At 37.7% G+C, this 25,811-nt stretch overlaps 1 pseudogene; it reads right to left on the bottom strand.

Moving 5' to 3' along the window:
- LOC132499817 (transcription initiation factor TFIID subunit 13-like) overlaps window positions 1–25,811 on the bottom strand; it is a 36,017-nt pseudogene that overhangs the window by 543 nt on the left and 9,663 nt on the right.

Raw genomic sequence — 25,811 nt, forward strand, 5'->3', positions numbered from 1 at the left:
ACGTGATCAGAGTTTTTAGTGGGTAGACCTTTTTTTTTTTTTAAAGAATACCCTTTGGTGGTTTTCTCCTGCCTCCGGATTTTTCATAATTTGACATTGCTTTCTGGGGTTGAGAGTTTTCATCTCTAGAAGATTCACTACACTATAAATACAGTGCTTGTGGTTCACATGGTACAACAGAGTTGGTCATACAGATGAGTCCCCTTCAGTGTCACCTGCTCAGGTTTTTTCTCCACCCCACTCTGTCTCATGTGCAGACAAGTAAAATGTTCAGTTGATAAACAGGATGGTTTAAGGTGAGAGGTGAGAAGAGAAAAAGGATAATGTGAAGTTTTTTGAGGGTAGATATATTACATCTTTGTATTCACTCCTTGTGACTAGCACGGTTACTCTGCCTGTAATAGGACATCAGTAAATATTTGTTGACAAAGAAAATGAATGGATAAATGAGTAATCATTGAGAATTGTTTGTAGCCTCTTTTAAAAATTTTTTTTATTTTTATTTTTTAAATTTTATTGAAGTATAGTTGGTTTACAATGTTGTGTTTAATTTCTGCTGTACAGCAAAGTGACTCAGTTATACATATATATTCTTTTTCATATTCTTTTCCATTATGGTTTATCACAGGATATTGAATACAGTTCCCTGTGCTATACAGTAAGACCTTGCTGTTTATTCATCCTATATATAATAGTTTGCATTTTGTAGCCTCTTTTATTGTATTCGGGAAAGCAATTTGGATAAAACAAAATTGTGAATAAGGACATTGGAATAATAATGTATGTTAATAGTGCTTTATAGTACATGTAAAACACTTTCACATAATTTATCTCATTTGAACCTCACAAAACTCTTGTAAAGGAGGCAAGTGTTATTATAGGTGGAAAATATAAGGTTCAGGATCAAAAGATGACAGTGTTTTTCTTCAATATCTCACTAACAAAGCACCGACCTCCGGGAGTGTCTATCTTCTGGATAGCATATCATTAGTTGTGGTCATTGTGGTGAGCAACAAACCATCCCAAAGATTAGAGTTACACCAGTTTAAGGATGAAATAATTAGTCTAATGAGTAGCTTTATGTATATGTGGACAGAGTGACAGGGAATGGAATGGAGAAGCTTATAAATTAATATTATGCAGACAATAAACATCTAATGAGGGTTTACTATGTGCCAGGCACTTTGATAGGTCCCTTCTCATACATTTTCTCCATTTTACAAATGAGGAAATTGAGGTTTTTTAGAGATTGAGTGACTTTCACGAGGCCACATGGCAAATACATGGCAGGGGTAGAATTTTAACATCCAGAAAGAGTGATAAAGGTTTCTGTCTTAAAGAGCTTGAAATTGGGTTGGAGGAAAAACCATGAGTTACATGCATCAACTGAATAAGTAGAGATACAGCGCAGAACAAACTCAGTTGTTCAAATAGTGCATATGGCATGAGCTAGAAGGATGAAGTTCTTAGGAGAGGTGGAAAACTTGAGTTGACCCTTGATAGGTGGGCAGGATTTAGTTACCTGTAAGGGAAAGGTGTTTCAGACAAAGTGAAATGCATCCGTAAATTGTCAATACAGGGATGAACATAACAGAGTCAAGGGACAATAAAAAACCTGGGAGGAGCTTCATGACCATTAACAGCTATCATCTTACATGATTTAAGGCATGATGCTGGATATGTCAGAAAATTCAGAGGCATCTGACATGTGATATGAGAGATCAGAGAGGGCAGTCAAGGCCTGGGTTAGTTGAGAAAGGCTTCATGGCAGAGCTGGATCTTCAGCTCAATTCTCGTAAAATCTTAGAATTTAGATATGCATAGAGGAGGAAAGAGAGACCAGGAGAATGCTCTCAGTAAAGACATGCTGGGTTTATGGTATGTTTTGGTGGAGAGCAACATTGCTATGGGCCTTGGAGTCCATGCTAAAGGGTTTGTGCTTTTTCAGTCAAAATTTCAAACCATTGAAAGTTTACAATTGCCTGTCAAGAAAGACAGACAGAGATAAGACTTTGTTTTTGTAAAGCCGACTAAAGGAAAAAAGAAACAGCAGCTCGAGTTAGAACTATTAGGAGGACATTAAAATAATTAAGCATTCACATGTGGAATGGGCAGTGGAAAAGGAAAAAATAGATGGAAAGACCTCAGGACCTATTGGACATGAATTGAGGAGAAGGCAAAGAGGAAAATGAAGGAGTCTGGTCTGGTGACAAGAAGACTGAGAGCATCTTGGTCATCTGCATGCTATTCAGTAATATCCACTGTTCTTCACATTTATGATGTTATTTCACCCTTCACCCTTATGATGAACCTATGGAGTGGATATCATTTTTCCTGTCTACAAAAGAGGAAACTGAGAGGTTAAACCAGGGTCCCTAGGCCCCAGGCAAGTAATGCCTCTGAGCACAGGGAGTTGGCGGTCGAAAGCATGATCCCTATCTTCCATATTGTAGAGATTCTATTTGTTTACATTTCAACATTTTTGAAATTGGGATGCATCTTACAATGATATAGTCTTTGTCAATGGGGTGGCAGTTGTAATGTAGTTGTCCTTGCCTGAGCATGCATGAACTTGTCATAGCTGTTTATGGTCTGGTTGATTCAATTTAATTACATGCATGTTGATCCTACATGTATTGAGTTTAATTGTCATATAAGATGTCTTTTAAAAGAGTATACTATTATTTGGCATTGAAATTAAAAGTGACTGTTTACAAAAAAAAAGGCATTTAAACAAGGCAGTGGGGCCTACCTTTGATATTTGTTGTATTAGTTTTCTACTACTTCCGTAACAAGTTTACACAAATTTAGTGGCCTAAAACAACAAATGTTTATTATCTTATGGTTCTATAGATCATAAGTCTGACACAGGTTTCACCAGGCTGAAATTAAGATGTTGGTTGTGCTGCATTCCTTTCTGGAGACTCTAGGGGAGAAACTGTTTCCAGCTTCCTGGGGCCGCTCCCATTCCTTGGCTCCTGGGCCTCTTCCTCCATCTTCAATGCCAGCCGCAGCGGGTTGATTCCCCAAATAACATCTCTCTAACCTTCTCTATTCACATCTCCCTCTGAGCCTGACCTTGGCTGGGAAATGTTCTCTGCTTTTAAAGACTCATGTGAGTAGGTTGGGTCTACCTACATAGGCTGGGATAATCTCCTCATCTCAAGATCCTTAACCTTAATCTTTTCACTTTTACTTCTTAATCTTTACCTCTGTAAAGTTCCCTTTGTTTCCATGTAATCTAACATAGTCATAGCTTCCAGGAATTAAGACTTGGATGTCCATGAAAATTATTATTCTGCTTACCACACTGGGGAAAGCAAAAATTTGTCTTTTGAGAAATGACCACAGCTCCATATTTCTTACAAAGCAACAACAAATAATTTATAGCACCCCCAAAAGGAAGTTATCACAAAGCAGGTGCAACTATATTATGTTTTATTATTGGGATGTATGCAGGAGATTTTATCATGAGCCAAGCAATGCAACTAGGTGAAGGGGAAATTGTCCAGTCTGCCAGAATGGATATAAGATATTTCAATGCCGAGAGCATTTCCTGATAGAGATTTAGAATATCAGAAGGATAGGGGCTTCCCTGGTGGCGCAGGGGTTGAGAGTCTGCTTGCTAATGGGGACATGGGTTCGAGCCCTGGTCTGGGAGGATCCTGCATGCCGCGGAGCGACTAGGCTCCTGAGCCACAATTACTGAGCCTGCCCATCTGGAGCCTGTGCTCCGCAACAAGAGAGGCCGCGATAGTGAGAGGCCCACGCACCGCGATGAAGAGTGGCCGCTGCTTGCCACAACTAGAGAAAGCCCTCGCACAGAAACGAAGACCCAACACAGCAAAAATAAATAAATAAATAGATTTTTTAAAAAAAGGAATGATATTTAGAATATCAGAAGGATAATGATTTTCTAGACTGTGTAAAACCTGAGCCACGTGGGACTTCCCTGGTGGTCCAGTGGTAAAAGAATTCACCTTACAATGCAGGGGACTTGGGTTCGATCCCTGGTCAGGAAACTAAGATTCCACATGCCGTGGGGCAATTAAGCCCAAGCACCACACTAGTGAACTTGTGTGCCTCAACTAGAGAGCTTGAGTGCCACAAACTACAGAGCCCGCGCGCCCTGGAGCCTGCGCTGCACAACTAGAGAGAGAAAACTCCGCATGCCACAATAAGAGAGAAGCCCACATACTGCAACGGAGAGCCCGTGTGACACAAAGAAAGATCTTGCATGCCTCAGTGAAGATGCGGGGTGCCACACTAAGGCCTGATGCAGCCAAAAATAAATAAATAAATAAATAAATAATCTTTTAAAAAAATTCAGCATTAAGAAAAAACATCTGAGCCACATAACTTCCCACTTTTTTAGTGTCTAACTTAGCTCAGCATTTTTTGCCCAGTTAAGTTCCAAATGTATATAAAACTGGCTTTGTTAGAACTATAAATTGTCCTCTCTTTGCTTCTTGACCTATTTCTATATAAGAGTGAAAGAACAAGACTAGCTTTATAAGTTGGAGTACATGTTATTCCTGGGCAAGAGTACGTTAGTGACAATTTCCAGTGTGGGTGGATTTGAGCTTCTGAAAGATGAATATTTTCCAGTTTGACTTGCTATCAACATCAAAGACTCTATTGTCATATCTGCCCCCATTTATGGCCTCAATCTTGTGCTTCTTATAAAATATCTTCTCAACCTTAAGATCTTTTACAGAGGTCTTGTTTCACATATTTGTTTATAGTTAATTAAATGGAGGCTTTCTGAGTACCTACCTGGGCCAAAACTGTGCTAGAGGTTTCAACATGTGTCAGCATATCACATTTAATCCTCAGAGTGTGTCTAGGAGGCATTTAGCCCATTACTGGGAGCTGGGCCTTGTTTGTTTCCAACAGTGCTCCCCATGTTACCACTCACCAACATATAGCCTGGACTTGGCTCCATATGTTATTGTCGACAGTAATCATTCCTCCTCCAGTATCAAAGATTTGCAAAGGTGGAGGCTATTGAAAGCTCCAGAGGCTCTGGTAGATTTTAGAACTATTACAATACATAGGCAAGACAGCTGCTTTTAAGAAAATAATAGTTCTTTAGATAATTGGTTTCTACTACTTTTATTTAGCAAAACTCAGTGTTAATTTTCAGTCATATACGTGTGAGGGTTGCAGGTGGTTAAAACTAACAACCTTTTGGATCTAAAGCCCTAGCTCCTATAGATTTTCTCAACACACGTGATCGCTCAATAAATGTTAGCTTAAATACGTGACTTAAAAGTAAAATATTAAGCACTACCAAAACCTAAAGAGAAGTAGCTGGCTAGATAGCGCATAAATAAATAAGAAATGTGAAACAGACAACCTGTTTATGTAAATTTTCAATTCCCCTTTCAATACTTCCATCGATTGCTCCCACCTATTGAGGCCCATAGAACCTGTTTATAGAGTAAACATTATTTTCCTAGTATCAAATTATTAACATTCTAAAATGAGAATCCGTGTTCCCAAGTCACTATTTCCCCAGAGTGCAAATGTGAATCTATGTCCCATCCCACAGCATCCTAACTGTATTTTCAATCCTACGCAGATTAAAAAATTAACATGCCATTCCTAATGGCGTTGGCTTTTCCTGGTGAATCATTTGCATGTGACTGTATTTCATGAGCTCTCTAATTTCATGCTACCAGAGGACAAAAGTTATTGTAGGTTGCTCTTTTGTCTATAGATATGATAAACCATAGCAACAATGCAATATTTAAGAATATCAAGAGTATCCCTGGGGCTTCCCTGGTGGTGCAGTGGTTGAGAGTCCGCCTGCCGATGCAGGGGACACGGGTTCATGCCCCGGTCTGGGAAGATCCCACATGCTACGGAGCGGCTGGGCCCGTGAGCCATGGCCGCTGAGCCTGCGTGTCCGGAGCCTGTGCTCCATAATGGGAGAGGCCACAACAGTGAGAGGCCCGCATACTGCAAAAAAACCCAAAAAACAAACAAACAAAGAGTATCCCTGGGTGTGAGGCAGCAGGAGGCTAGTGCTGGTTCAGACTGGCTCCTGAGAACTGCTTGTGTACATTTCTTCCCAACTTAGCTTCAATGACTTCCTGATGGTCACCTGAAATTGGATACGGTAGGAGTCTTTCTACCATGGAAAACGGCAAACAACGCAAATCAGGTTCATTTGTTTGTGTGTTTATATATTTGTTTATTTATTGGGAACTGGCCTACCAGCTCACCACTGGTGTGGGTGATTTCTGTCTCCCAGAGAAAGAAATACACACTGTCTCAATCTTTACTCACTTTATCCCAGCTGACCCCACGCCAGGTCAGCTGAGCTATTACCTTAAGAGTATGCAAGACTGCAGGGAACAAAAAGATCCGCAATTGTTAACAAATTTATAGTGAGTGCCTGTTACACACTGTGGATATACATGGAGGTGACCAAAGTCAGGGACGGTCCCTTGCTCCCAAGGTACTTACAACTGGTGGAGGAGACTGATGTTAATCCAAGAAGAATATAAGTGTAAAACTCAGCTGTAGTAAGAGCTGTGAAGGAGAGATAAGTAATATTTCCAGCGTGTATAAAAGGAGGATTTGAACTCTTCAGGGAAGGAAGGAAAGTCCGTACTAAATGATGATTCCTTGAGATTTAAAGAAACAGCCGGATTTAAACAGACAAAGATGGGGAGGTGCAGTACAAAGAAGGTGCTCAATAAAGATAAATGGTAGGTAAATTGCCTGCTTGTGTACTGGAATCTCTGTTCAACCTTGATAGCAATTTCTCAGGAAACCTGGGTTTCTTTCGATTTCAAAAGCGTATCACTCTGAGACAACAGCTGGAGGTGTCTTTCTGACCCCTCTTTGGTCTCTTAAAAACTGGCTTTCAGGGACCGTTGACACCTGCTCACTGGATGCACTCCAGCTCTGTGTGAGATCAGATGATAGGAAAGCCATGGCCTTTAGGTACACACCAACCACACAGGTAGCTGTGGTTTGCCTAGTTACAAAAAATTTATTCTACTTTAGAAGCCCAGAAACTGCCAGCTTCTTGAATTGTTGTGACGCCGCCTGTCTTCCTGTCTGGCTGTTTGTTCCCATGTGCACTGTGACTCATGTTCTGTCTTGTCCCTTTGCCGTATGGTTTATAGGGTAAGATTCCCTCAAGGAAACACACACACACACACACACACACACACACACACACTATCATTATTAAAGTAGCGGAACTTAGGTTTGGAATGCAATTGTATGTGGAATGTCAGAATATTTTGCTGAAAGAAAGAAAACATAATCATAATATATATTTTTTGGTGGTGGAAGGGCTAGGAGGTGTGGAATGTAGGCAGGACACAAGTATTATTTGGTGAGAGTCATTGGTAGATATGCCAACTGGGACCTGTGGGGGGAGATCTTAGTTGCCTCATGCGGGAAGGTACAAAGCTCACACAGTAGTCTAAGATTTGTGGGCTGGGAAGGGGAAGAAGATAGGTGTGCTCAACCATCAGGCACTGCATTAACTTAACCATCGCTGTCCTGACACTTAGCCCTCAACACTCCCAGCTCTTTCTTTCTCATTGAGTCTCATAAAAGGTTTAGAAAGTTCTGTCTTAATTCCTATATCCATGACATCACCACGGAACACAGTCTTTCCACACGATCATTATAAATACCCTGATCCAGCTCTTAACCACTGTCTATACCATGAGCAGAAAGAGCCCCTCCTACTACTAACAGCATCCATATATTGAGTGTATACTGAGTGCCAATTATTAGAGTTCACCTATCATGCTGTCATCCTCACAGCAATGCCATGGAGGAGGTATCATCTCCATTCCATAGATAAGGAAACTGAAGCGTAATGATATTAAATAGCGTCACAAAATGCACTTATGCAGGGATTTGTGTCTATGCGTGGCTCTAAAGCCTACACTCTTTCTACTATGTTAAAACAGTATTTTTGTTTCTCTCTTTTTGTTTCCCATACTCTAGTCATTATGGGTAAGAATTTGGAATAAATTATTTAGTTGCTCTTTCTAAATCTCAGACTAATTTTTCCTAGTTTTAACAATGAAGTAACCATACTATTCAAGTGATGGGGTCCAGCGTAAATTTCCTTATCTTCTTTCAAGTGCTGCTGAAGTTAAGTAAAAATAGGTGTTTTTTTTTTAAAACACATCTTTTAAATATAAAGATCTTTAAGGGTTTCTGAGAGCCTGGGGTGTTCAAGGGAAGGTTATCTGTGCTGAGTTCCTGCTGATGGAATATTTTAAACAGAGCCATTGATATTGACTTACCGTGATTATCTTTGAGACTTTAAAGTCCAGAGTGTAGAACCACAACAGTAGTAACAGACACAAGGTGTGTAATACAGAAACACAAAGTTCAGAAACTTTGCCAAAATCGTAATAAATTTAGAACCCAGCCAACCCAGAGTAAATTATTACATAAACAAAAAGAGAAAATGCATTAAGAGAACTACCTCTGTGAAAGCAAAGTGAAAGCAGGTGAATTTGTCTCTCTACCATATAATTGCATATGCAAAACACATTAAAACATCAGCCTGAATTAGGTGATCTTTATCAGGCCATCCTTAGAGTCAATCCGCAGCAGCATTTTTGTCTGTCTGTAGACGTGGATGTGCCAGGGATGTCAAATCAGCATGCTCCACTCCAGACACCTCTCTGTTGAGGGGCTCCCCTACAGGCCCCAAGGTAGTGTAAAGCAAATCTTCTGAAATTAAGCCCCAGCCCTAAGCCGACAGCTTAACTGGAGGTAATTTTACAGCCTACCTTATCTATTTGTAGGGGAAGAGGAGTCCCAGGTTTGACTCAAAGATGTATACCAACGTCACTGTTTTAAAAAAATGGGTTGTGGGCTTCCCTGGTGGTGCAGTGGTTAAGAATCCACCTGCCAATGCAGGGGACCCGGGTTCGAGCCCTGGTCCAGGTACATCCCACATGCCACGGAGCAACTAAGCCTGTGCGCCACAACTACTGAAGACTGCGCGCCTAGAGCCCGTGCTCCCCAACAAGAGAAGCCACCGCAATGAGAAGCCCGCGCACCACAACGAAGAGTAGTCCCTGCTCGCCACAACTAGAGAAAGGCTGCGCAGCAACAAAGACCCAACACAGCCAAAACTAAATTTAGTAAAATAAATAAATTTATTTTAAAAAATGGATTGTAATCATCATCCTCCATCTCTTATTTATCATGGATAATTTTTGCTTTGACAACCCAAAGTCTATCACATAGATTCTTCTTCTTTCTTAGGATTTTCTTGATGAAATATTTCCTACATATAATTTTTAGTAAAAGGCAGCTCTAAGTTACGGTGATTTTACTGCTACTTATTTTGATGATTGCAGCATCTCCACCAAGTTTACAAGATTTTTCATTAATTTTGATTTTTTTTTTTTTGGTCCATGCTTTAAATTTGCAGCATGAATTCAATTCTCAGCAGGTTGGTTAGAGTGAAGATTGAATTTCAGAAACTGCTATTTGTCTGTCTGTCTATCTATCCATCCAGTTATTTATTCATTCATTTATTTTTGTCACTCTTCATAAAATTATGATTTCCTATATTTGACTAATACTATAAACACTACTTCTAATTAGGACGTCTTCATGGCTATTACATCACAGTTAAAATGTATTGATTTTCAGTAAATATTTATTTGGCATCTTCCCTCTGAATAGATGAAGGGTTGAGCAACTGTAAATAAAACCTGCAAAAGATTGAAGGAAATATTCATTCTAAGCCATTATACTTATTGAAATTAGCTGGCTATGCTAATCAAATGAATGAAAATACTCAATAAAGTTATTACTGTAGGGCTTCCCTGGCGGTGCAGTGGTTGAGAGTCCACCTGCCGATGCAGGGGACACGGGTTCGTGCCCCGGTCCGGGAAGATCCCATATGCCGCGGAGCGGCTGGGCCTATGAGCCATGGCCGCTGAGCCTGCGCATCCGGAGCCTGTGCTCCGCAATGTGAGAGGCCACAACAGTGAGAGGCCTGTGTACTGCAAAAAAAAAAAAAAAAAAAAAAAAAAAAATTACTGTATATTTCCTTCAGAGCAGGAACCAAGCTAATATTTTTGTTGATTAGACTGGAGGGTTTCCTTAACTATTAGACCAATAGTTAGTTCCAAGAATTTTGAGCTCTTATAAGACTATGCTGTAGTCTGGGATTGCTGATGAGGTTATTTATCTCTAAAGAATGTACTTAGCATTATTTTTCAGTTTATTCTTATGTGAACTCTTTGGTTCATGGCAAAAGATGAGGAAATATAATATTTCTGAGAACTGAGTTTAACTGTAGAAATTCAGGGCACTACAGCAGAATAAGGACATTTTAGGCAAGGGGATGTTAGGTAAAGAAAAAAGTAAAAAGAGATTTTGTTGTAATTATCGTTCTTTAAGACACAGAAAAAGAAATAAATAATCAGCCTGTTTTCCCCAGTCCGTTCTGTGTGACCCTCTGTAAGCCCCTTTTGAAACATTTGTCACTGCTTCTGGCTTCCTCTCTTCATCAGATGTTTCAAATAATTTCTTCATAAGAGCACAAAGCGTATTCTCTGCAGTTAATGACTATGCAAAAGAGGCTTATTTTTGAGTTTATTTATGTCTTTGTATTTCACTTTCTCTGCTAAGTCGTTCAGATAGTAGTTGTTCCAAGAATCTGCTATAAATCAGTCCTCTCGTATGTCAAGCCTTGGGAAGATAACCATGGTCTGCTGTTGATGCTCTTGCATAAGATCTGACCATAACACCTCTTTACTTCTTTACTTATACTTTTATTAGAAAAGTATTTGTGTTTTTCTTCAAAGAGCAATAAAATCTATAGAGCAATAAAAATCAGCACTTAATATGATACATAGTGATATAATGAATGATTTCAGATTGCATATGAACACTAAAAGTGTGCATGAAGGAGGTATGTGGAAATCATGGTCATCTCATCATTTGTCAGAATAAAGTTTTCCTTGGTTTGTTTGTTTTTCTTTTTAAGTAATTAATGATGGAGGAGTGATAAATAACAGAGTTTTAAAAAAAGTCGTAGGGTAAATAAACATATTTCTGTATTTGAGTAACTTCTATTGAATAAGTTATGAATATCCACTGTCAATTGAATAAAAAATTGCAAGTTCAGTATGCAAATTGAAAAGGAATAAACACTTGTGGATACCTCTTCTCACAGCAAGACAATGCTTCATAAAGAATAAAAAAGATTTCACTGAATAGTATTAGATCTTTAAAATAGTTTTCAGCAAATACATAATGGGATGTGGAAATGAAATATTATTGGTGTACTATACATTCCTTTGCTGAAACAGGTTTTTCCCATTAGTCTGAGAAACCCATTTAAACCAGTTTAAAAAAAAAGGGTGGATATACCACTACATAACCACTCACCTATTGGTTATATCCACTTAATTTCCTGTCATTACAAATGAGAGCTGCAATCAACATCTTTGTATATATGTCCTTATACAGGTTATGAAATAGATTCCTGGCAGTAAGATTGCTGAGCTAAAAATATATGTATATTTTAATTTAAATTTTAATAGATGCTATCAAAATGCTTTCCAAAAAGCTGTTAATATTTGCTTTTTCAAATACCAGTTTCCGGTATCCCTACCAGTAGCAAGTATTAATATCAATAATTTAAAATTTTAGCCTTATAACAGGGTAAAATGAATCTATAAAAAATTACTAGAGCTAATAAGTGAGTTTATCAAGGTTGCAGAATACAAGGTCAATATACAAAAATCAATTCTACAATAGCAGTAAACAAGTTGAAAACATACAGATTACAATAGCATAAAAAGCACGAAATACTTAGGGGTAAGTTTAACAATATATATTGCAAAGCCTGTACAATGAAAACTTACAAAACAATTTTCCTCAGATTGATCTATAGAACCAACACAATCCCAAGCAAAATATTTACTTGGTGGTAGCGGCCATATTTAAATCATTAAAAGTAATTTTTCATAACCAGATTACCAGAATGTTAAAACATAGTGTCCAATTTTCCCTAGGAGTTAGTAGCCAAAACAATTTTTGATACAGTATAATTAAACTGATTGTTCAAAATACCTAAACATTTCTCTTAAAAGTAGGGAAGTAGGGTGATCTTACATACTGGTTAACCAGAGACATTTCCTATTTATGCCTTTTGTCCTGACATAATTATTAATAATGTCCTGTGTTACTCTCAAAATTGCTTTGATTTCCATGATAAATTTTATGGTCATCTTGACAAATAAGAACTCAGTGGTTTAATTTTACCACATTAAGCCAAAGAGTTGAATGAAATTTGATAATAATCACCTGCCTTTATGTTAAATTGGTATAGTCTTGTGTTAAGATTTTAATTCCCTTGTTGTGTATATATACATACATATAAATAAATATTTGTTATTTCTTTAGTGGTTTCCTTGGCATTATTGTTAACATGTAAGTTTTAAGACCATCTATTTGTATTGAGTGACAATTTCAATAGTATGCAAACATTTTGCTCCAGTATTGCTCTGCTTCCTCCCTCTCCATTGTGTTAGTGTTGTCATACTAATTACATCTTTATAGATTATAAGCCCATCGATACAGTCATATGATTGTTATTTATACAGTTGTCTTTTAAATCAAATAGGAGAAGAAAAGAATTACCAAAAAATGCATGTATGTAGTCTTTTATATTGACCTGTATATTTTTCATTACTGGTGTTTTTACTGCTTCATGTGGATTCAAATTATTATCTAGAGTTCTTTCATTTCAGCTTGAAGGCCTACGTTTAATATTTTTTGTATTTTGTTTATTTTTTAATGTCTTAATTTCCTCTTCATTTAAAAAATTTTTGTTTATTTATTTACTTCTTTTGGCTGCGCTGGGTCTTAGTTGCAGCACATGGGATCTTTGTTGAGGCATGCAGGATCTTTTAGTTGTGGCATGCAGGATCTTTTAGTGGTGGCATGCAGGCTCTTATTTGTGGCATGTGAACTCTTAGTTGCTGCATGCATGCAGGATCTAGTTTCCTGACCAGGGATTGAACCAGGCCCCCTGTATTGGGACCATGGAGTCATACCCACTGGACCACCAGGGAAGTTCCCCCTCTTCATTTCTGGCTGGGCATAAAATTCTTGGTTGACTATCTTTTTCTTTCAGTGTTTGAATATGTTATCACACTGCCTTCTGACCTTATTAGATTCTGATTAGAGGTCAGAATCTTATAGTTACTGAGGATCCTTTGTACATGTTGAGTCACATTTCTCTTGGTTTTCCAAGATTCTTTATCTTTGCTTTTCTACAGTTTGACAATGATTTGTCTAGGTCTTAATCTCTTTGAGTTTATCACATTTGGGATCTACTGAGTTTTTTGAATGTGCAGATTAATGTTTTTCATCAAATTTGGAAAGTTTTCAACAATTATTTGTTCAAATATTCCTCCTTCTTTCTCTGTCTCCTTTCCTTCTGGGGCTTCCACTATATTTATCTTGGTACAATTGACGTTGTCACACAGGTCTCTAAGTTTCTGTTTATTCTTTTTCATTCTCTCAACTTCTCTGCTCTTTAGGCTGGATAATCTCAATCTGTTTATCTTCAAGTTCATTGATTCTCTCTTCTGTCAGTTCTAATTTGATATTGAGCCCTTCTTGTGAAATTTTTATTTCAGTTATTGTAATTATCAACTCCAGAACTTTTATTTGGTTTATATATTATAATTTCTACTTCTTTGTTGATATTCTTTATTTGATGAAACATCATTCTCATACTCTTCTGTAATTCTCTAGTATGGGTCTCTTTAGTTCTTTAAACATATATGTAATAGCAGATCTAAGTCTTTGTCTAGGCAATCCGAAATCTGTGTTTCTTCAGGACAGTTTTTATTTACTACCTTTTTCCTGTAATAGCCATACTTTCCTGTATCTTTGTGTGTATTGTAATTTTTATGTTGAAAGTTGGACATTTAAAATAATATAACAAGGCCACTCTGGAAATCTAGAAATCCAAGGATTTGTTGTTTTTGCTATTGCTGTCTGTTTATTTAGTGACTTTCCAAACTAATTCTATAAGGTCTATATGTTTTGTTGGGTGTGGCCACTAAAGTCTGCTCAGGTAGCTTAGTGATCAGTTAGGAATTAGTCAGAGATTTCCTTAAATGCCTTTAACTAGTAAATCTTTTGACCTTTGCTGAGGGGCTGTGTGTGTGTGTGTGTGTGTGTGTGTGTGCATGTGCATGTGTGTATGCCTATGGGTTGAGGTATACTTTCAACCTCAGGCAGAAAGTTTTTATTATGTAAAAAATGAATTACTTTTTATACTATACATCTTCTGTGTCTTAAGTTAAAAGCAATGTAAAAATTCCTAAAACATTTTTAAACAGCAAAAATCAGCACTGCTTCTTTCTAGTCTATACATTGCCTTTGTTTTCTAATTTTAAAAAATGACTTTCTTACTGTACTCAGACATCCCTAGAACCATGTGGCAATGCTTACAAACACCTTTTTTCTATAGCAAAATACTTGCTGTTCACAGAAATAAATGTGTCAGGCTTACAATAGACTTAGAGTGTAAATAATTGGGCAAGCAGAAGTCTTGAACAGATTGTCTGCTTAAATACCATTGTTAGTATAAAAAGTGTTACCACGATCCCAAAAATTCACTGTAATTCTGCAATATGCCCTCCAGCATATGGAATGGTGATGTTTCAGAATGTTTTAAAATGTTCTGTTGCATTTGATATCTTTTTGTGTATACCCTAAAGCATGATTAGACATTTAATGTTCTTTAAATTAGTAAAAAATCTGAAGAAGACACTATGAAAAGCATCTGTAAAGGCTTGCTTCATCTAATTTAAGATTAAAGGCTTCTAAAGGAAATTCATGGTTAGAATTTGGTGACACAGCTTCCATGTTCCTTTTCAAACATCTTAGCACACTACTTTTCATAGTAAAATATATGCTTAATGCACAGAAGCTGCTGACTTTTGGGGTTCTTTATATGAGATACTAAGTGAGAGAAAGCCCCCCCAAAATAAAGCATATCATAAATATAAGCATGATATTAAATTAGCCTAAATATTTGTGATTTGTGTTTCCCATGTTTCACATAATTAGTAACGTCTAATTTAATTGGCACATTTTAACTGCATCAAAATTTCACAGCAGGGATATGTATTATCAATAGGAACCTACAAAGGTTTCTGAATCTCATACAAGAGTTTGTGCTTTAAACTGAAAATATCAATAGCTATTTAATGAATGCCTCGCTGAGATATCAAAACGTTACTTCAAAAGCTGTTTGTACAGTAGAGAATAATGAGCGAAGAATCTAAGATTTGTGGAAGAACTTCTCTTCTGAGTTACATCTTTAACTCTGTTCCCTATTAGATACAGGCATTTTCTGATTTTCGGTATTGCGGTGGTACCACTGTGTGCTGAACACCACCGTATGTAATTTAGCTCTTATCACGCCAGTGTGGCCCTGTGTTTTTGCCAGAAACTGGGGTGCAGATCGCTCATTCCCTGCAGTTTGTGATACACGTTGTCATGTGGAAGCCTAAGAGGTATCCCTAGTGCCTTGTGTTTTATGAAGACTTCATGGATATGATCTCTTAAGCCTGTTTACATTTTCTCTCTCTCTCCTTATAGGATTCCAAATTTGTCAAAGAGACCAAGCTGGGACTTGAATGCCATGCATACTCTTTATTCTCCAATCTCTCTCCATAGGCACTTGATCTATTTCCTCCTCCTTGAGCCAAAACAAAGAAATAGACAAAGAAGCAAACTAACAAATATATCAACTGATATAAATTAACTTCTCTCAGGCAAATCTCAAAAGCTCAGTAAAGATACTTAGATATCCCTGAATCACAATAGTGGACATAGTCTAGGCTCAAACTGCGTTTTTTTCTTCTACATGTTGTACCAGCCAGGCAGCACCTCCAACTTCAGGGCTAAGTTCCAGTTCCATTAACCTCTTCCTCTGAGTTCCTGGGGTTTCAGTACCAACAAGCCATGGCTCCTCCTCAGAGGCTCTGCTGGGTCCTTCCTCTAGGCTTCCAGGTTCTTTATTTTCTTTTAAATCTTTTGGCAGCGCCACAAGACATGTGGGATCTTAGTTGCCGGAGCAGGGATTGAACCTGTGCCCCCTGCATTGGAAGCACGGAGTCTTAACCACTGGACCACCAGGGATATCCGAGGCTTCCAGATTCTGATAACTCCTCCTTCTTTCTTTTAGCCTTTGGGTGGCAGCTGCTCCCTGGGATTGCTTATCTGTTTTACCTCAGTGTCCCCCTTTCGCTTTTTCAGTTTTCTAATACGTATTTGATCTTTCATTTCATTAACTTGGTGTTGTTTTTGTTTTCCTGACTGGGCCCTGGTTGTACCAGTGTGGGACACCACGAGGCTGACAGGAGATGAATCATTGCCTCTGCCAGGATGAGAGACCTTTGCTGAGACAACACCAATGAAACAGGAAGCCGACAGGAAGGGGCAAGTCCTTTCTTCAGGCCCAGCCTTTCTGCCTTCCTCTAACATCTTCTGTTGGTTGAGCCCAGCAGGGAGCCAGATGGCAAAGGAGGAATGTACTTTGCAGAGTCTCAGCCCCAGTAACACAAACCCAAGTATAAAGGGTGGGTTTGGGGCTGAAACCCTTTATAATCGGCTCACACAGTTTAGATCATTGCTCTTGAATATTAGTGACCTCAGCTGGACTTCTGACAGCGTTAGAAGTCAATGTGTTATGTTAGGCACCAGGAAAAGAGGCATTCCACAGCATTAAAAAAACACTAATTTTTTTTTTGGTCTTCAATACGTATACAGAGATGTATATTTTTATTTCATTACTAAGCATTTTCATTTAGCAAAAAAGAAAAAGTGAATATGTGTGCATAGTTTCCAAGATAATTTGATGGTTCTATAATCTAGAACTAGAAATCAGAAGGTAATAAAGATGGAGTTGTAGAGCTTAGTGTAACATTCTGTTGAAAGACTTGAAAGTGCATATGGGCTCTGAACAGCAGAAAGTTATAGTGCTGAAGTCACAGTACTATCATGTTTTAATCTTTTTTTTTTTTAAATAGAAGGATTTTTATTTCTTTTTTAGTTTTGGCTGTGTTGGGTCTTTGTTGCTGCATGCGGGCTTTCTCTAGTTGCGGCGAGCGGGGGCTACTCTTCGTTTTGGTGTGCAGGCTTCTCATTGTGGTGGCTTCTTTTGCTGAGGAGCATGGGCTCTAGGCATGCGGGCTTCAATAGTTGTGGCACTCAGGCTCAGTAGTTGTGGTGCATGGGCTTAGTTCCTCCATGGCACGTGGGATCTTCTTGGGCCAGGGCTTGAACCCGTGTCCCCTGTATTGGCAGCTGGATTCTTAAACACTGAACCACAACAGAAGCCCCTATCATGTTTTAATCTTTGCTTAAAAAAATATTTTTTTATTTTACTCAACTTATTTGTTAAATGAATACATTTGTTAAATGAAATGTTTTTCTTTATAAATGTTGAACTGCATCTTTTCATTCATTTGTTCATTTAAAAGTATTTATTGAGCACTTACCATGAGCCTGGAAATGTGCAGGGTTTTAAGGATATAGTAGCAAAAAAAAAATCAGAATGTTTCCTGCTTTAAATGTCCAAAGACAGACATTAAGCAAGTGGTATAATAAAATTGTTGGGTTTTATTTTAAGGAAAAATTGTTAGTTTATACCCCATGTATCTATGTTTATGGAGTTGGAGAAGGACTTCCTTGTGTTCAAGGAGCAAGGTTTAAGTTGAAACCCTGAAAGAGGAATAGGAATTGAACAAGGGATGTAAAGTGGGATGGAATGAAGGAGGAATGTGGAGCAGGTGAGAAGGGGTCAAGAGAAAGAGGAATGGAGAAAGAGGATTCCAGGTCGAGAAAAGTTCATATTCAATGACAATATTACTTTCTCTAGATTGAACTCTCCTACAGTTTTATATTATCTTTTCTTTTTCAGTTTGTATCTCTGGTTTCTAATGAAAGGCTTATCATATAGTAGGTGTTCAATAAATGAATGAAAAATGTCTGAGTGAATGTGTTTTCCCTTTTCCCAATATTGAACCTCACTGATTTTTCTGGTGACCAAGATTCCAACGACTAGGCACTTATAGTTTCAGGTTTAGGCATGCTGGTTTTAGGAAGCCCAGTTTAAAGTACAAAGTTCTCAACCCCTAAAAAGAAATAATACATTGATGCATATTCAGTCAATAGTAGAAAAATTTGAGACAATACTAGCATTTGAGGGTTCACGAAAGCACTAGAGGTTCAGGACCTCAAAGAGGAAATCAGATGCTGTCATGCTTTGGCTTTGCCTAAAACACTCAAATGTAAAATATCATCATTATTTGCTCAGTTCTCTAAAATGGAATTAAAAAATCCTTGCATCTAATTCACTTAATAATTTTTATGTTTGCACTTTAAATGGACATAGGAATAGAAAGCTATTTATTTGTATGTGAATTTTCTAATAAAATTCTTAAAGATGTGAGAGGTGAGATGCTATTCTATAAAGATAAAAATAAAAATAACATGAGTTTTTCCACAGGTCTATTTAATCAAATTTCTAATTAGACAAAAGAAATAGGGACTTCCCTGGTGGTCCAGTGGTAAAGAATCCACCTTCCAATGCAGGGGATGTGGGTTTGATTCCTGGTCGGAGAACTAAGATCCCACATGCCGCAACTGAGCCCATGTGCCACAATTATTGAGCTCGCGTGCTTCAACTAGAGAGTCCGTGTGCCACAAACTACAGAGCCCATGTGCTCTGGAGCCTGTGTGCCACAACTAGAGAAGAGAAAAACCCACACGCCACAACTAGAAAGAAGCCTGTGCGTTGCAACAAAAGATTCCACATGCTGCAATGAAGATCCCGTGTGCTGCAACTAAGACCTGACACAGGCAAAAAAAAAAAAAAAAAAAAAAGACTCAGTCAAAAAAGAAACTAAAAAGATAAAAGACATAAGCACAAACACACAATAACCAACCAAACAAAAAATATTAAAAAGTGAAAAAAAACAAGTGCTTTAGTTAAATTCCTAAGCTCTTAACTAGAGGAAGGAAGAAATGAAGGAAGGAAGGAAAGAAGGAAGGGAGGGAGGGAGGAGGTGAGGAAGAGGGGCAAGGAAGGAAGGATAATTTTTATTCCTGCTACCTTATATCATAGTAAAATGGTAAAATGAAGTCAAATAGATGTGAAAAAGTCAGGTGAAGAGCAATTAATTATCCATTCACGAAGTAAGGATAGAGATCCTAATTTACTATAATTAAAAAAAATTTTTTTTAGGGACTTCCCTAGCGGTCCAGTGGTTAAGATTCCGTGCTTCCAAAGCAGTGGGCACAGGTTCAATCCCTGGTAGGGGAACTAAGATTCCACATGCCCTGTGGCGCAGCCAAAAAAAAAAAGTTTTTTTAAAATCCCTGAGAATAGTACAGAAACCTGACCAATACGTCCAATAATAATACTCTTGTTTGACTATGTATGCATAGCTCTTGTTTCTGAGGTAGGGAGGGGCTGGCTGAAATAATTAGGAAAATGTGGCTTTTTAGGGCTGGACTTTGTGAACTTTTAAAAATGTTCCTATCTTGGATTTGTTTAATTAGATTTTAGAGGAACAGCTTTGAGACCGTGTACCACAGATTGGGACTTGAACCCGTGGTCTTTTAATTAGAATCGCTCACCTGGTGACTAGACTTACTGAGGCTCAGGTTCTTTGTGTCTCAGCGCAGAAGGAATTCATTGAGAGGCAAAGTGATAAGCAAGTAGATTTATTAATACAGGATGCTTGTGAGAGATGCAAGCGGGCAGGCGAGGAGGCTCTGCCCCGAGGATGAAGTGGGCTAAAACTTTATAATCAAAGGAAAGTGGGGGATGGGAAAAGACCGCCTTCTCTAAGTAGACGTCAGACTTACATCACTAGCTCCTCCTTCGTATTGGGCAGGAGAGTGTCTGACCCTATGACGTCAGACTGTCATAGCGCTTATTCAAATCAGTAGAAGAGTGGTAACATTTTTCTTTCACCTAATGACCTGGAGCATACCTCATGCTTTTATTTATGTCTTCATAGTTAAGCAAGCCTGCTTCGTTCCACAACGTTCCGATAGCTTTCTTGAGCGATCATCATCTTACAGTGGTCTCCCAAAGTTTCCTGGGTTTCCCTATCTATAATCACCTACTGAGATTTCTACAACTACCTGCATAACTATCCTATTCTATCCCTATCAGTTTCTCATTTGAAATTTGACACAGGTAAAGTGCCCTATTAAAGTATTAATGAATATATAGAAAACCACCCTCATTTTCAGTTATTGGCTATTGGACTTGGCCAATGGTTGCTACAAATAAAATTAACTATAGTATATTTACAACTAACTAAATAAAGACTCTGGGGCAAGAAAATAGGGGAAACTGGGAAATAGAGGGGAGATAGAGCACATTTTCTACAAGAGAGCTCTCCCGGACTTCGCTGGTGGTGCCGTGGTTAAGAATCCGCCTGCCAATGCAGGGGACACGCGTTTGAGCCCTGGTCCGGGAAGATCTCACATGCTGCGGAGCAGCTAAGCCTTGCACCACAATTACTGAGCCTGCACTCTAAAGCCTGTGAGCCACAACTAGTGAGCCTGTGTGCGTGCCTAGAGCCCATGCTCTGCAACAAGAGAAGCCACCACAATAAGAAGCCCGCGTACCACAACGAAGAGCAGCCCCCGCTCGCCACAATTAGAGAAAGGCTGCGCACAGCAATGAAGACCCAACGCAGCCAAATTAATTAATTAATTAATTTTTAAAAAAGAGAGCTCTTCCTCCTTACCAGTATGGAAAATGGACTACAATGTTTGAAGCAAAGAAGAATTATAGTCCCAATTTCAAGCATAACATTTGAGAATGAGTCAGGGCAATATGTTTAATCTCAATTTTAAAATAAAGATAATAGCCAAGGTAAATAAAACCTTTCTAAAGATTTACTAATTTCTCAGGCAAAATGACAGTTTGTCTCTTTGTACTCATGTAATAAAGTCTGAAAAAACTTATGAGACAATTTTTTGCCTGGAACTTAAATAAATGTTTCTTCTTTTCATCTTGTGGCTAATGTTTTCCTATTATCAAGACTTTGCATGCTTCTAACACCCACCCAGCCCCATCACATAATTTTTTTGGGGGGGGCGAGTTCTGAGTGACAAGTACATGGATACAACTGAATCATCCTTCTGCAGGCATGTTTTTATTATCAGATTGGTTTTCAAGTAAATTTATACATTTTAAAAGTGCATCCGTTGAACAAGATTAGTCTTTGCAAGATATGACATTTATCCTAGCAATGGGTGATAGAATTTTACACTTTAGACATGTGAAGCAAACTAGATAGTAAGCTGACATATTGTTAAGTAGTTCCTTTATTTCTGGTTATCAGATTAATCTTTCATTAGCCAAAATGAAGCTGAAAGAGTATCATGAAAGTTTATTGGATTAGGGCCAAGTTTCCACCCTCCTATGATGCTAGGATTTTCCAATAACCAAGCCAAGTTAGGTCTTGCCTTAATGTAAAAGAGAACTCAGAAAGGCTGACAACTGAGAGGTGGAGTGAAGAAGCAAGCAGAAGTTGGTATTTTCTTGGATTTCTATGGAGAACCATGCAAAATATAAGAAAAGTTGGAAGTTGCTTCCTGTCATGTAATTTTAGGAAAGATGCCACCTTGCTATATAAAAATAATCATATTAAATTATATTCCTAACCATGATGTTCTGTAAACATATATTGCTAACATAATAAAGACATATATTACTAAATAAAGATCCAAAATGTTACTGTTGGGAAAAATATTAACAACCTAAATTTAAAGCATCTTTTTTGAGGGATATAAAGAATCTGTGGATTTTTAGAAATCTGCGAATCACATTCTACCACACAGTATAATGGTGTGAACAACTCCAGACATGTTTTATTAGCTTTTAAGGAAGTGAAGCATGACTTCCCTCAAATAAGCAGCAGAGGGTTTAGGTAGAGAAAATGAAATTATTTGACTTGGAATTTGACCAGGATGTGGAGATATTAGCACACCTTCCTCTTGAAGTAGTGTGTAATCTTTAACAAATACAAGGGTGTAAATGGCTTAGATTTTACTTATTTTCCAGAAAATAATTTTCTTTGCTTTATGGATAAATAAAACCATTATGTGTAGGTTCTGCAGGCCTTTTGGAAAGTTCTCTCCCTCACCTTCACACAAATTTCTCTCATCTCCTTTTCGATCCATTTCTCCCAACTTCTCACCTTCCTCCCTCCTTCCCCTCATGTAACTCTTTGGTATGTATTATGCAAAAATATATGGTCAAGGGTTTAGCCCACGTCCTGGGCTTTTCCCACCTAAACTGCTATATTTTCAAAGTCACTGAGTGCCTGACCTATCTTTGGCACTGGGTCTTAACAGTCATCAACTCCTCTAAAGCATCACATTGACTTTCTGATTCATTCCCGTTCTATTCTGGTTTATCTGTCAACTTCTGGTTGCATTTTTGGTTCAAGGTCCCAACCATCATTCTGAAGTTAGAATGCTTTATTATGTCTGTCTAAATTTCTTTACTGATCTTGTCTTTTCCTATTCCATTCTCTTTTTTTTCTGCTAATTCCCCGTTTATACCTCTGTTACTTCCCCAATGCTTTTCTTTCAGTCTATTATTTGCTTAAAATAATTTCTTGCCTTAGCTTACTATTTGATTAAAAATTGAATCATAGACCATAGATGCATGAGCTTTTGAAAGGACAACTAGTGCAATCTCTAGCCAAATGAAGAAATAATCCTAGAATTTTCTCAGTAGGATGTTCTCCATAATGGGAAATTAACTATCTCTTAAGACATTCCATTCCATTGCTGAAAAACTTTGTTTAAATTGTCCTCGTAGTCAACTGAAATTTTGTCCTTGTAAAGCTCATCCTTCTAGGGCAACACAAAATCAATTGATTCCATTACCCATAGGGAAGTTCTTAATATATTTCATAATAGCAGTTGTAGCTTCCTTTGGTCTTCTCTTCTCTAGACTAATTAGTTCCAAGCTATTCAATCATTTTTTTCTAGAGTGTGGTATTCATTTTCTTACATCAGCCCTGGCCCCAGGGCTGAGAAGAAGAGGGGCCAATATAAAGGTCCGTCAGTTTGGCTCTTCCTGTTGGACTTGTTGGCCAAATTGTGATTTAAAAAAAAAAAATCCTAATTTCCAATATCATTTTCCTCTTAAACTTTTTATTGTTTTCTCTTTTTTTTCTCATTGACTGTTAGTGGTTATGACTTACCTATACTTACCAGCACATTAAAACAAATGTATGTACATTAATATGCTCTGAGTGTGGGAAAAGCATTGTCTCACTTTTTGCCAGTTCTAAAACGCCTGACTGGACTTCCCTGGTGGTGCAGTGGCTGGGAATCCGCCTGCCAATGCAGGGGACATGGGTTCAAGCCCTGGCCCAGGAGGATCCCACATGTCATGGAGCAACTAAGCCCGTGTGCCACAACTACTGAGCCTGAGCTCTAGAGCCCACGAGCCACAACTACTGAGCCCATGTGCTACAACCACTGAAGCCCACGCACCTAGAGCCCATGCTCCACAACAAGAGAAGCCACCGCAATGAGAAGCCTGTGCACTGCAACAAAGAGGAGCCTCCACTCGCCGCAACTAGAGAAAGCCCAAACAGCAACGAAGACCCAATGCAGCCAAAAATAAATAAATAAAATTAAAAATAAAATAAAATAAAATGCCTGCTAGGGAACAATTAATTCTTAAGCATTTTACTAAAGTTTTAAAAACATTCTTATAGAGAATGTTGTGTATTTATTGAAATTGATTAAGACTATTTTAGTGACATGGGTAGTGGTAACTTGCTTAATTTCTTGCTCTCTTTCTCTTTCACTACTCAAAAAATGACTTAAGGAATAAAAAGTCTTTGAGATAAGTTTGAATCAATTATCAGCATAATTAAAATGTAATAACATTGTAATAATATTTTTTAAAAAATCATAAATGACCCATATTAAATTACTTGGGAAGGGGGCATTTTATCAAACGTTTCTTTGTTGAGTTGTGGTTTTTAAAAAAAGTATAAACTTTTGAATAAAATATTTGTTCCTTAATACTTTTCAGGAAATGAATGTGTTGGGTAACATGTTAAAGAGTAGAGACTACAGAATTTCATAACATAAATTTTTTAATTAGAAAATCAAGTCCTTGTTACACTAGCCTTCCTGAGTTATCTTAGTATAAAATATCAATGGAATAGAATAAAAAGATCTTTTGTGATTATTCATGGAATACCTAGGAGGCAGTTTTCAGAATTGTGGCTAGTAACCAAAAAAAAAAAAAAAAAAAAAAAAAAAAACCCACCACAATACCAAAACCTCACTTAAAACAGACTGTTTAAACTTTTATTCTTTGTCATACAAATGATCATAATCAATAGTGTTGAACATTAACTTTAACTATCGTTAATATTTTTATGAATTATCAGTCTGTAGGTATGTGAAGTCTTTATTAAAACATGGCAGTATTTATTGCTATCTCCCCTTGAAATATTTTTGGGTTGATAATTATTCTGGTTATCTGTTGCTACATATCAAATCACCCCAAAACTTATTGTTTTAAAACAACAAAGACAACATTTATTTTTGCTCATAAATCTGCAATATAAGTAGGATTGGTGAGGACAGGTTTTCTCTATTCCACTCAGCATCAGCTGAGGCATCTAGAAGGCTGGGGACTGGGATCATCTGAAGCCTCATGGTTGTGGATGCTGGCTGTCATCTGGGACCTCAGCTAAGGCTGATGCTGAAATACTGACACATGGTCTTCCCATGTGGCTATTTGGTGTCTTTACAATACTAAGTGGCTAAGTTCCAAGAATGAGCATCCCAAGAGGATTAGGTGGAAGCTGCATCATCTCTTATGGCAGCGTAGAAGACGCATAACATTGCTTCCACTGTAGGCACTGGTCTACCCAGTTTTAAGTGGGGATATATAGCCCCTTATCTCTCAATGGAAGAGTGCCAGCATTACACGGTAAGGAAAATATGTTGGACGGAATATACTGGTGCAAACATTTTAGGAAAGTATAATCTACCACAATTGTGATGGGAAACCATTAGGAGTAATTGCTCAATGTTCTACTTGAAAAGGATTAATGTCTATTCAATTATTTATCTAAATGCAAACATGACTATAAACCTTCTAGTCATATCAATGTGATTATGTACATTTCAACCATAGTCAAAGAAACTCTTGCTTATGTAAATCATACCCCTAGAATCACAAATCAGTATAAGAAAACTAAGGAGAAAATGACTAATCATATTGAAAATTTTCCTGGTTCAAGTAAAAATTAGGAGCAAAGCTCCTAAATTACCTTTGGTCAAATTACATAAAATGTTAATCAGTATCAAGTGGCCTCTTCTCAGTGTGATTTTTTTCAAAACTGCTAACAGATTTTATGGGATAGTGTGCAAAATCAGTTGTCTAATATATATGCAACATTGTTGTGTGACTGTCGCATACCCCAATTTGCCAAGATGACCAACACCTTCAGACTTACACACATATTGAGATGAGAAAGAAAAAAATGCTTCCCTTCTGCTTTTCCCATTTTCCAACTTGCCCCTCTTAAGAAATTCTAAGAACTATCCCAAGTGGCTTAAATGGGTTTGATTTAAATTATTTTACTCTTGTCTTCTCAGAGCTTTTCCAGATTTAGGTTCTTAGACAACCCATTGACACCATACCTCATCTTCTGCCTTTTCAAAGAAAACAGAGCATGACAAGGCAA

Source organism: Mesoplodon densirostris, chromosome 12, assembly GCF_025265405.1.
Source record: "Mesoplodon densirostris isolate mMesDen1 chromosome 12, mMesDen1 primary haplotype, whole genome shotgun sequence".
Taxonomy (NCBI): domain Eukaryota; kingdom Metazoa; phylum Chordata; class Mammalia; order Artiodactyla; family Ziphiidae; genus Mesoplodon; species Mesoplodon densirostris.